Source organism: Mesoplodon bidens, assembly GCF_964165515.1.
Source record: "Mesoplodon bidens genome assembly, chromosome: 12".
NCBI classification, from domain to species: domain Eukaryota; kingdom Metazoa; phylum Chordata; class Mammalia; order Artiodactyla; family Ziphiidae; genus Mesoplodon; species Mesoplodon bidens.
The window spans coordinates 47,731,735-47,744,049 of record NC_138168.1 but is presented as its reverse complement, the minus strand read 5'-3'; positions in this window follow the sequence as shown (position 1 = coordinate 47,744,049).

Below are 12,315 nucleotides of genomic sequence, written 5' to 3'. Positions count from 1 at the left end.
TCACCTCCTTTCATGTATCTTCTTCCTCTTAACTTCTCAAGAACAGAGCCTATGCTTCACGTCTTTTCTCCTGGCACTTTGCACCCAATGGGTGATACATTAATGAAAAGTTATAAGTGAATTTTTCTGAGGGTAACTACTCAAAGTAGGATCCTAAGTGAAGGACAATTAGGAGAGAGATTGGTGATGGGTTGATCTGGGGAGTATATTCTCTGAGTCTCAATGTTGCAGGTAGAGGAGACATGAAGGATCTGGAGCAGGGCCTGTTTGTGACTCTCAGCATATGTGCTAGAACGGAGGTGAAGAGAGAGGCTCATCAACAAACCTCATCAACTTCACAAGTAATATGGAGCTAGCCCTGGCTTAGGCTGAAAATAAAAGGGCTAATAAATAAGACACATTTTCTTTGGTGCTGCTAAACGACAGAAACTAGAGGAGTATTATATGGTGATAATTGTCCTAGGATTAAATATAAAATCCACTTAGAGCCCTCTAGACTGAAAGCCCCTGTGAATTATAATTGGCTGTTATAATTGGCTCTGAGCCTAATTGGCAGATGCACATGGCAAAGGAAACTTCCAGTTTGCAATGGCGCCTTGGGGAATGTCCTTCTAGTTTGAAGTCCCCGAAAAGAGATCACTTCATTTCTACTAACACCCGAGTAGGGGGACAATCAGGTGTGATTTGGGGGTTACTGGAAAAGCAGAATTATTGGTTGGCCAAAAAGTTCCTTTGGTTTTTAAGTAAAAATAAAAGACACGATCTCTTCCATTCCACATTATTGTACAGTATCCACTTTTCATCGCCCATCACAATTTGTTTTAAAAACGGAACGTTTTCGTTACGTTTAAGTAGAGAATTGCGTGCGGAAATACGGGTCAAGAAGGTTTTTTTGGCTTAACTTATGTGGAACCCAAACATCAAAGCAATTAATGTAACCAAGCTGGTGTAAATGGTTTTCAACGCTTGATTTGGATATTTTGAGTATGTTGGCTATCTCCCACGTGGTACAACGTTGATTGTTCTCAGTTAATGTATCGATTTGATTGCTTTCAACTTCAGATGGTCTACCTGACCATGGAGCATCGTCCAATGAGAAATCTCCAGCATGAAACTTCACAAACCACTTTTGAGGTGTTCAGTCAGTCACAGCACCTTCTCCATACACTGCACAAATCTTTTTTATGCGTTTTAGTTGCGTTTTTACCTTTCTTGAAATAAAAAAGCATAATACGCTGAAAATGTTGCTTTTTTCTTCCATCTTCAATATTAAAATGGCTACACAAAAATTCACCAATTTTGATACTTTTTTAAAAATGCACTCTGACATGACAGCTGTCACAATACAATCTAACAGAATTGTTTTGAATGAAGTTAAAGACAGCTAAGTGCTATTAGAGCCCTCTTATGGCAAAAACAGAATGAGCTTTTTGGCCAACCCAGTATCAAGCACCCATCAACCACAGGAAAAAATCAGACATTGCCCTAGAAACTGAAGCCAGAGAGAACACATTCCTGCCTATCGCACGGTGTTCAGTGTAAATAAATCCTGGGCTGTTCTGCTGATCAAGAGAGGGCACGCTTTCCCCTGTTGAGGGATAACATGCTACAATTTTAACTAACTTGGCACTGGTAAAAAATGATGGATTATAAAATCATACACATAGTGGCATCTAGGGTATCTAAATTCCATTCCTTAAGCTGCAATAGGGTGTGTGTTGGGAGCGCGGGGTAGTACGTGATCTCAGTGTTAACTTCCCTGTTATAATTACATGACTGCAGAAAAAGACTGGTCAAATTTTCTAAGTGCAGGCTGTCTTAGCATCACGACTGGGGAGAATTTAGGATGCTGCCTGGTAATAATAAAAACTAAGACATACTGAACACTCTCTATGTGCCAGGCACCCTGATAACCACTTTGCTTGTATTTTGTGGTTTGCTACTTACAATAGCCTTATGAGGAAATCTAGAGAAGTTGAATAACATAACCAAGGTAGCACAGGTTGGGGGACTTTGAACCCACATCTGTCTGACTGTAAAACTCAGTCTGCTCTTGATTGTGATGCCACGATGATATTTTTCTCTTCTTAGTCACCGTTGCCATTGGCATACAAGCAGGCCAATTTAGTTTGATAAATGTGCCTGTTAGGGAATAAGAACATTCACATTGGCCTATCTACTTCACAAAAATCCTATGAGAATGAATTAGGTTGAGTCAAATTTTAAGTTTTCCAGGAAATGCAAAAAAAAAAAAATAGGAGAAATATGACTATTGTCTTGAGTCTCCCTATTAGCCTCCACCCCCATGCCCTGTTGGATACTGAGTGGAGCTCATGAATGCTGGAACAGTAACCATTTCTTATAGCATTCCCTTTCAAAGTCCATAAAATAAATGGCGAAAGGTATACAATTTCCATAATTTTGCATTAGGAGGAGAGGAAAATTGCATTAGGGGAAGAAAGATTGATGGTGCTGACCTGTGAGAGTTACCATTAATTTGTCATCTACAAGGGCCTAGCTCTCTGCTAAGTATTATCCACTGACTCTCACATTTAAACCCTGCTATCACACTATAGGGTGGTATTATTGTTTCAGTGTCACCGCTGATTAAACTGAGGTGCAGAGAGGAAAAGTGACATACCCAAGTCATGCCCCAGCAGTTCCACTCAAGAAGGCAGGCTCCTCCCCACGTGCAAAACAGTCTCTGCTTAATCAGGCTGATCAAACTGATATGAATGGAATGTGGCTTTTAGGGGTGAAGATGAGAGCTGGAGAACACCCCTAATGAAAGATATAATTGTAATCCTTCGAAAAGTCCTGTGTTGTATGAGTGTGTTTCATGTTTGGTCATTGCAATCATTGTTGCTTTTGTTGTGGTCATCCATTTACAATGCTTGGTGTCAGTTTATCTCTTGTAAAAACAAAATACAGTGTGTGTGTGTGAGTTGTGAGCAAAAAAGGAAAAGAGTTTGTATAAGGATTACAATTTAAGTATAAATTAGAACAATTTAAATCAGGCGACCTAATTACCGCTCCTTACCATAAAAAGGAATGAAATCGGTTAAAAGTTAAAAAGAAATTATTGTTTCCAGACCTATGTAGTATATGGAGCAGAAAGAACAAATGGAATAGTAACTATACATATTATTGTAAAACCTAAGAATAAAAAGGAAATAGCCCCCCCCACAAAAGCCCTGTGTTAAAAGGGAAAAAAAAATGAATTTATCGGTAATATATTGAATTAATTTCTTCATCATCTAACTTAATAAGAACCACAGTTATTTCAGAAGCTGGGGAAGCAGGCAAAGGACTATCCACAAGGAAGTCCAGTGAAGCAGTTCCTAGTAGAAAAACAGCAGCCCTTGGGTTACTGGGTGAGTGACCAAGGTTAGACCCTGGGCTTAATAAACTAAGGAAGAAAGGAAACAAATTTCTTGAAAAGGACCCTGCCCTCCCTTCCTAACTGGTGTGTGTAGTAGACTCAATGTTTTTCTCTTCTTTCTTTTTTCAGTAGACCCTCAATCTTTTAATTTCTTTCATTCCTAAAGGCTGCCTTGCCATTTTGACCTATTCGTAATGATACGGATTTGACAGAGAAATGGTAGTTTTTAAAAAAGCAAAACTCCTTTTTTACCATTGTTGTGGGTTCTACATTTATTGATTCATGTAACAACTATTTATTAAGCCCCTATTGTATGCCAGCCTGTCCTCTGAGAACTAGGAAATATCAAAGTGAACAAGAAAAAATTCCTACCCGTGTGGAGCATGTGTCTAACGGGGAAGACAGGAAATACAATGCGAATCAAAGGCAGAGCTCCAGACAGGGGCAGGGCTATGAAGGAAATAAAACCCATCTCTGTGGAGGAGAAGTCTGAGCAGACTGCACGTTGTGTGGAATCAGGTCATGTAGTGAGCTGGGAAAAGGTGTTCCAGGCAGAAGGCACATCCTGGGTGTAACACAAGGCAGGAATGAACTTGATGAGTTCTCTGAATAACAAGATCATGGTACTTGTCACATTATATTATGATTATTTACTTACTGTCTGCCTAAGTAGGATGTTAGGACATACTTCTTGTTCATTTTTTATTCTTAGGGGCTAGCACAGAGTTTGGAATGTGCTTGACACCCAACATCTATTTAACAAATGAATGAGTCGACATGAAGAAGCTGACAGGCTTGACAGACATGACAGGAAGTTTTGTTAGCTACATAAAGGTGAAATGAATAATCTTCTTACCCAACACTCAGTGTGTTTACTGATATATACTACATTTTCAACATTTTTTTAGTCATTTTTGTTCAGCATGTTAAAGTGATGATAAATGTGTCTATGCTCACTAAGACAACATTCTGACAACGATTTTGTTATATATTTTCATTTATTAGATAAACTTAAGGTATTACATTCACTTTATTTAGAGGCATTATTAAGAACCATATTAGGATCATTTAGGTTTTCAAATAAAAATTGTCTAGAGTTTACATTCTAGGAATAGTTTGAATGAAATGACCCTGTGAAAATGAATCTTTATATTTGATCAAATTTTTATTGTGGTATTCTAAAATTAAATTTTAAAGTATTTTGGTATTAAGTACCACTAAAATGAATTATAGCATTAAATATGGATATTCTGCAAGTGTGCCTCTTAAAATGTCAGCACTCAATTTTGACTTCATTAGTGTATTTGGGAGTGCTAGCATTCTCTAGAAAGATGATGAAACAAATTTAAAGGATGTGAAAACTTACAATGGTTTACACTGTACTGTTTGGGATTTTGAAAGTAGTTGGGTTTGGCCTGACTGCTTTGTGTGCTGACAGCTTCCATATGGAAACACAAATATTCATATTTCCAGAGCCTCAGCAACACTGCCGTTACATCACTAAAAACCAAAAATAAAAATTCTACCAGAAGTGAGCAGATCTCCGTGAGAAAAAATTGTTGGTTAGTGACAGACTGAAATATTTGTTTGCTTCTGCTTTTGTCTTTGTGATACTAAGACTGGCCACCTTGTCAAATACCCAGCAACCCATGTAAGTCTGCGGTTTTGGTTTTAAGTCAACTTAATTATTTTCCTCCTGTTTTCTAAACTGGCTTTGGCAAATGCACACTGAAGTCTTTGCTGTATATGAGCCTCCCATATTTCACAACGCCTGACAGCATAGACATCTGTAAACATCCTTCCCACGGGGAGCTTTTTTCTTCCAGAGCAAGGACCCAAAAAAGGAGTCTGCTTCAAATTCCCACCCTCATCTCTCCTTACTCTCTTAGCAGAGACTGACAATAAGGAGGGGGCCAATCACAAGGATAACATTTCTACTCTAAACAGATTCAAATCTTAAAGGAGAGAGCCGCATTTAAAACATTAGTTCTATTTTTTCTGTTTTTTTTTTCTTAAGCTTTCTATTTCCCATCTTAAAAAAAATATGGATATCAATAAGACTGAATTTCAGTGAAAATCTGTTACTGTAGAAGGCCAGCTAGATGACCAAGACCCAAGTGGGTTTTAGAAACCCTTTAGATAGATCTTGTGGTAACAAGCCCCTTAGAGAGCATCCTCAATTAGCGGTAAGCTCTGTTACTGTACTTAAGTCCTGCATTGTTTCCACGCCTCTACATGCAGAACTTTAAGCTTCTGAATTCCTCGGGGCCTTGGACTTTATTTTTATCTATTGTACAATGTAGTACATGGAGGCCTCATTATTTTTTACAGGCTTCCACTGCTGGTAATTATTTTAGTGGTTTGATAGATAAAGGTGCAGGAACACAATTCTCTTTAGAGATAAAAATTACCTTTTCATATTCCGAAATCCGTGGAGAGATTGATTTGTATTATTTGTTTTTTGGTATTTGATTGCAGTCTAACAGCTCAGGGTTCATGAAAACAAAACAAAACATTGTCTTCATTGGTAGTAATTTGAAAGGAAAATTTCTCATTTATGCTACATTTTGGCAGAACCAAATAAGCTAGAAAGCAGAAAGTCATAAAAAAAGCTTAATAAACCTTCATACTGATGCGAAGTGAACATCGGTCACTTGGCAATTGGATAAAAATTCAACTCACAAAACAGCATTTGGGCTGCAATCAATGCTTATGAAAATCACGTGCAGTTTGTGCAGATCCTGCAGGATTTGGCAGCGCTGGGAGTCAGCTGTGATTCCTGAGCATAATAAATGCATTGGTTTGAGTTCTCCTGTCTGTTGTATGTGAGGTTTGTCTGGAGCTCATTCAGATTCAAGATGCACTTTAAGATAAAATTAAGAGGGGAACTGAAGGGAAGAAGAAACTCTTCCATTTGAAATGCTTTTATTGGAATATGGCCCTACTAGGTGATTGCTACACGGGACATAGGTCATTTTCAGAAATGAAAATAACATTGCTTGCCTTGGTTCAAATTTCATCCACAGAAACTACTACATTCTTATCAGACTCGGCTTCAGCAGCGGATGAAATCTTAGTCCTTTATGGAAGGGGAATCATCTGGCCTCCTATTTCTAAAATAGACTAGAGATTACTCATTTACTTCTCTGCAGTTATAGCCATCTGATCCTTTGAAATTGTGGAAGGGTGAGATAATGACATGACTGTAACAGAAATCCATATTGAAGAGCCCAGTATTTTAAAATCCCCCATGTTCACATGCCAAAGGGTTACTTATGAGCTGATGCACATCACGGGTAACCGTCGAATATGGTTATCAACTTGGTGTCTGGACAAAGAGTGAAAACAGGAGATAACATTCTATTATTAATTCCTAGGCTTTGAATATAGGAGAGACTATGAAAACATAACTAACATCCCTAGTAATCTTTTCAATAGAACATACACAACTGCAGTGGAGCACCCCCTACAGAGTCCTTTCTAGTCAGATGAAAAGGTCATTATTTTTTACAGATGGGACTTTGGAAAATTCAAGGCAAATCGGCCAGATCATAGCACGAAGCTCTGAAGAAATGCTCTGAGAAACGCTTAGAGCATGAAGCTCTGAGAAATGGTGCTGCTTTTCTTCTGTTTTTTCTGCTCCCACCTTCTCGTCTCTTTTGCTTTTCAATAGCAAAGCCCTCGCATGGTGAAGTGGAGGTTGATGAAAATATGTCCAAAGGCCAGAACTTAAGTATTCTGTTAAATCTGAATACTCCTCTTCTAAAGGAGGTCTAACATGTAATTCCAGACCCATCATTTAAACGTTTTTTAAATTTAATGTGTTGATGAGTAAAAAACACTGGATTAGGATATAGGAGACTAAGATTCAATATAGTCTCTGCTGTATACTCACCACTCAACTTTCTATCTAGTCTGAGCTTTGGTTTCTTCTTCGGAAACTGGAGATATCTGCTAGCCTCACGTTAAGAAGTCGTTAGGTGAATCAGTATGATCTATGTATCTTGTGAATTGTAAAGTACTATATAAATGCGTTTTATTATTATTGTCTGTATCTAATCAATAAACAGGGGAACATTTATCACATGATTCAGGAATATTAAACTTCCTTTGTACTTTTATCCTTTACTTCCTGAAAGACTTATACTAACTCTTCCTTTTCCACTTCAATTTAATCCATTCGTGAGAGGTTTTTTTTTTCTCAAATGCTTAACCCCGTAAAGATCAGGTAACTTTTTAAAATTGTTTTAGTCTTTTTGTACTTCATTATTTGGCATTTGACTAAATATTGCCGTGCATTATTCAAAAGGTTCTTTGGTCAGAAATGCAGTTTTCTTCAATAGTTGTGTAAATTCTCAATGAGTTCATTTCTATTCTGCTGATATGATACATATGGACATAGAATAGTACTGGGCAAATTTGCCTTCTTTGTCAGGGTAGTTTGCCATACGTGTGGATACTGTGATCTAGAATCCTATGTTTCGATCCCCACACTGTGCTTCATATGCTACTTTTGGCTCACTATGGCCCAGATATCTCTCCTCCTTGATTACCCATATCCTTAGTCACCTTGTGTCTACCTCTAGGACTTTGACTCTTTTAACTTAGTCAACTAAAATGGACTTCAATAACTCTTTCATGGTGTGTAAGCAAAACATACTGGAATAACAGGAAAGTTACTTGTGAGTGGGGAGTAGCTTATATAGGAAGAAAGACAAGAAAGTCTGCCCCTATTTTTCCTCAGATTTATGCAGTAAAATTTTTTTGGAAGAGGGGGATGGTCTTCAGTTACAAAAAAATTATACAGTTGTCAAAGCCAAAATAGATAAATAAATAGAGCCCTATGTCCATTAAGCAGCAAAGTGCTACATATATAGCAATAGTAGAGGAAAAATGCTCTGAGAGGATTTTGCTGCATTTGTCAGTGTTGCAGTCATGTCTCTTTCCAGTGAGTGGTGTGGTTGCCCAGAGGTCTATATTCAGATGGTTCCCTGGAAATTTAAAAATATTGAACTGAAATTACCATTTTTCAGCAGGATTCCCAGGCACAAATTCTGTTATTGCCATTTAGCAGCCGGTGTCCCTGTTCAAGCTTCTGTCTAAATTTGCAAACATCATACAGTTGTCTCCTTTGGTAATAATAGAGCCTCAATGTGTTGAAAAGAGATGGCACTTAATAACACACATTCCAAGGCATAGTAACTTAGGCAATGAAAACACTGCTTTAACAGGCACCATTGTAATGCGAGCTGCATGGTGGGATACCTATAATAATCAGAATAGGTTGAATGTACATATTTATGCCAACCGTAAAAAGGTTGCAAACAACAGCGGGAGAGGCATTGTGTTACAAGGGTGAAACACTGAAATAGGGAACAAAACATATTCTTAACATATTCAGCCACAATTTTGTTTCCTAAAAGAAGATCTAACACTATGAGTCTATCAACAGAATCAGCTATTTGTTTTGAATTCTGGTGTGTTTGTGTTATGAACCATGAAAGAATTATCCTTATTCAAACTAAATTTTAATTAAATTTCAAACCATAAATATGGTCAAGTATGTAAAACCCCATTCCAACTGTTTAACTTTCTTGACCAAATAGATTCAATTTATGTTTTCTTTTTAATCTTATTGTAAGAACTGTTCAAGACAGTACTCCTATCACTTAAGTAAAATCCATCTAATCTTTGAACATTATTGCATCGGATGTACAAGGATGTGAATTTTGATGGTGGGGAATTTCCTGATAACACTGTAGTACCACCAACAGTGCAGTTTTGCCATGCTGAACAGCAGGAATATTCAACTGCCTTTAAAAAGCCACGAGCTGACTCCTTAGGAGTGCTGAGTAATTTCCTTATCTTATATGAAACAGGGGTTTGTAGCAATCTCAGACATGTGTACCAAGAAAAGATTTTTGTTAGTAGAGACTTGATATTCATTTAGTAAAATTAGGGTCTTTAAGAGGTCTCCAAAACAAGCTAAATTATGAATAGTTTCTCTGTGTGTGTTTTTTTAAATGGAGCAACAGTCTCTTATTATAGCTATAAGAGCTCTAGCTTTGGCTATAGGTAGCTCTTTATATCTTTTAAATCTTTGTAATGCTCATGTCCCTGTGTACTCCAGTTATGAGCAGTAGGAATTCCATTTAAAGCCCAAATAACACTAATCCATATTCTCTCCCTTCAAATCACAAAAAATGTCCAGTCAACTACAATGTGATATATGGTAATCCTCAGCAGTGCTCATATGTTTTACAAATCAACACTGGTGCCATTGTCATTCCACCAGCTATGTTGGCTACACTACTTCTTCTCCAAAGCTTTGAAGTCATATTTTGTTGTTTTCCAAGACAGCTACCTGTCCATCCCATATTGCTTTGCCCCAAATGTAGGTACAAATCCTTCCTCAATTTTCTAAAGCATGGTTAACTGCAGGATATAATATATTTTTTTAACAGATTTACTGAGATATAATTTGTATATCTTAAAATTCATCAATATATTATTAAAAAAATTTTTTTTTATTTTTGGCCATGCCACGCAGCTTCCAGGATCTTAGTTCCTGGATGAAGGATTGAACCCAGGCCACAGCAGTGAAAATGCCAAGTCCTAACCACTGGATCGCTAGGGAATTCCCCAAATTTATCCATTTTAATTGTATAATTCAACAAATTTTAGTATGTTTATAGAGTTGTACAGCCATTACCACAATTTAATTTTAGAACACTTTCATCATCCTAAAAAGAAAACTTCTGCCCATTTACAGATATTTCCCATCTACACCCCAGCCCTAAACAACTGAAAATCTACTTTAGGTCTCTCTATATTTTCCTTTTCTGGACATTTTATATAAATGGAATTATATAATATATGTTTTTCTGAGTCTGATTTCTTTTACTTAGCATAATATCTTCAAGGTTTATCCAGGTTATAGCATCTATCTATTTCATTCCTTTTTACTGCTGAATATTATTCCACTGTAGTGTACACTACATTTTGTTATTTGTTCACAGGCTGTAACACTTTAAATCTTCACTGAAGGGGGACTTCTGCTTGTGCCATGTCAGAATAATAGTACCAAACTTGCCTCCCCAATAGGAAAACAGGACAAAATATAAGAAACTACTACTACTGTTTTCAGATCTTGGACAGTAGGACTGTGATACCTGTGAGAAAAGAAACTAATGAGGTAAGGTCTGTGATGGCCCTGGTTTTCTATCTGGAAGCACTTTTCAGACTGTGGCCAAGTTAGGGGAACTTAAACTCAGGACAGTGGTCTCGCTGAGCTGAACAGATAGAGTTCATAGAAAAGGGAGCTAAGGTGTTGGAATTTACAGGAAAGAGTACTGGAAAGAAGACTAGGCAGAAGAAGAGCTACAGTAATATTTCTAAAGTCTCCTTTGAATATTTTGCTAAAGAGTATGCATGGAAATCCTATGAGGAAAGGCAAAAAAAGTACCTGAGAGCTGTAACTGGAACATTGCTCAGTGTTCATACAAATCTGGGAGATGTTTAAATTTTACCAACCAAACTTGAAGAAACTCACTAAACACCTTATATATGCAGTAAAGACTCAAAAATGGCTGTGCCTGAGGAATAGGGCTAAACTAGTCCTCATATAAAGGCAATTCTGGATCATCCCTAACAAAGCTTATGAATAAGCCTTGAAAGGATCAGTATGACCTGAAAGTATATCAACTGCTAGCCTAACAAAATTCAGCGTCTTTAAGGGAATGTAACTGAATCTAAACACTCAGCAATGTAGTCAGCAATGATAAGCATCCATTTAATAATTACTGGACACATAAAAAGGAGAAAAATGTGGTTCTTAACCAAAAAAATCAGGAGGTAGAAAAAGAACTAAGAATGTAAAATGTGAGGAAATTCATATACAAGAACTTTAAAACAATTATTAGAAATATGCTCAATTTAGAGAAAATTCTAAAATAATGAGAAAAAGTAGAAAGTATAAACAAAAAAATTAATGGATCCTCTAAGGATGAAAATAGAGTATCAGAAAATAAAATTTGATGTGTGGACTAAATAACAAATTAGACACTGCAGAAGAAATTATTGCTGAATTCAAGGCATAGCAATAGAAAGTATACAACTGAAGCACAGAGATTAAAAAACACTAAAAAAGAAATACCTACAGTGATCTGTGGGACAACATTAAAAGTGTCTAATAGTTGTAGAGCTGCAATTTTTCCAGAAGGAGAGCAGAAACATTAAAAAAAAAAAAGTTGTCAAAAAATTTATTGAATAAAAATTTTAAGCCATAGATCAAAGAAGTTTAATAAAGCCCAAGAGGGATAAATATAAAGAAAACAGACCAAGGTATACAATAATTAAATTATTGGAAACCAGTACTTAAAAAGAAAGCCTCAAAGGTAGCCATAGACAGAAGACACATGACTTACAAAGAAGAAAAAAAGTAATATCTTTGTAAAAAAAGAAAAAGTTGAAAGATATAGTCTGATATCTGGGAGGAAACATTGCAAGCCAGAATACAATAAAACAATATTTCTAAAGTTGTAGAAAGGAAAAATGTCAAGCTACAGTTCTGTAGCCAGCAAAAGTATCTTTCAAAGTAGGAAAAAAAAAAATAAAGATACTTTCAGGCAAGCAAAAGTCAGAATTTGTCACTGCAATATCTGTACTCCAAGAAAAATTCTTCAGATGGAAGAAGTGACATCAAGTGGAAACTTGGAACTACAAAGAGACTGAAAAGTGCCCCTAAATGGTAAATATATGAATAAATGTAAAATATTTTTTCTCATTAAAAAATATATTTAAAAGAAAACTGTGTAGTGCAGTAGCAGTGGATTTGGAGGTTCACAGCATAGTTAGAAGCATAATATACGACAAGACTCAAAAAGGATGGGAGAGGATATAAAGTTCTGATATCTATAGTAATAAAATATAAT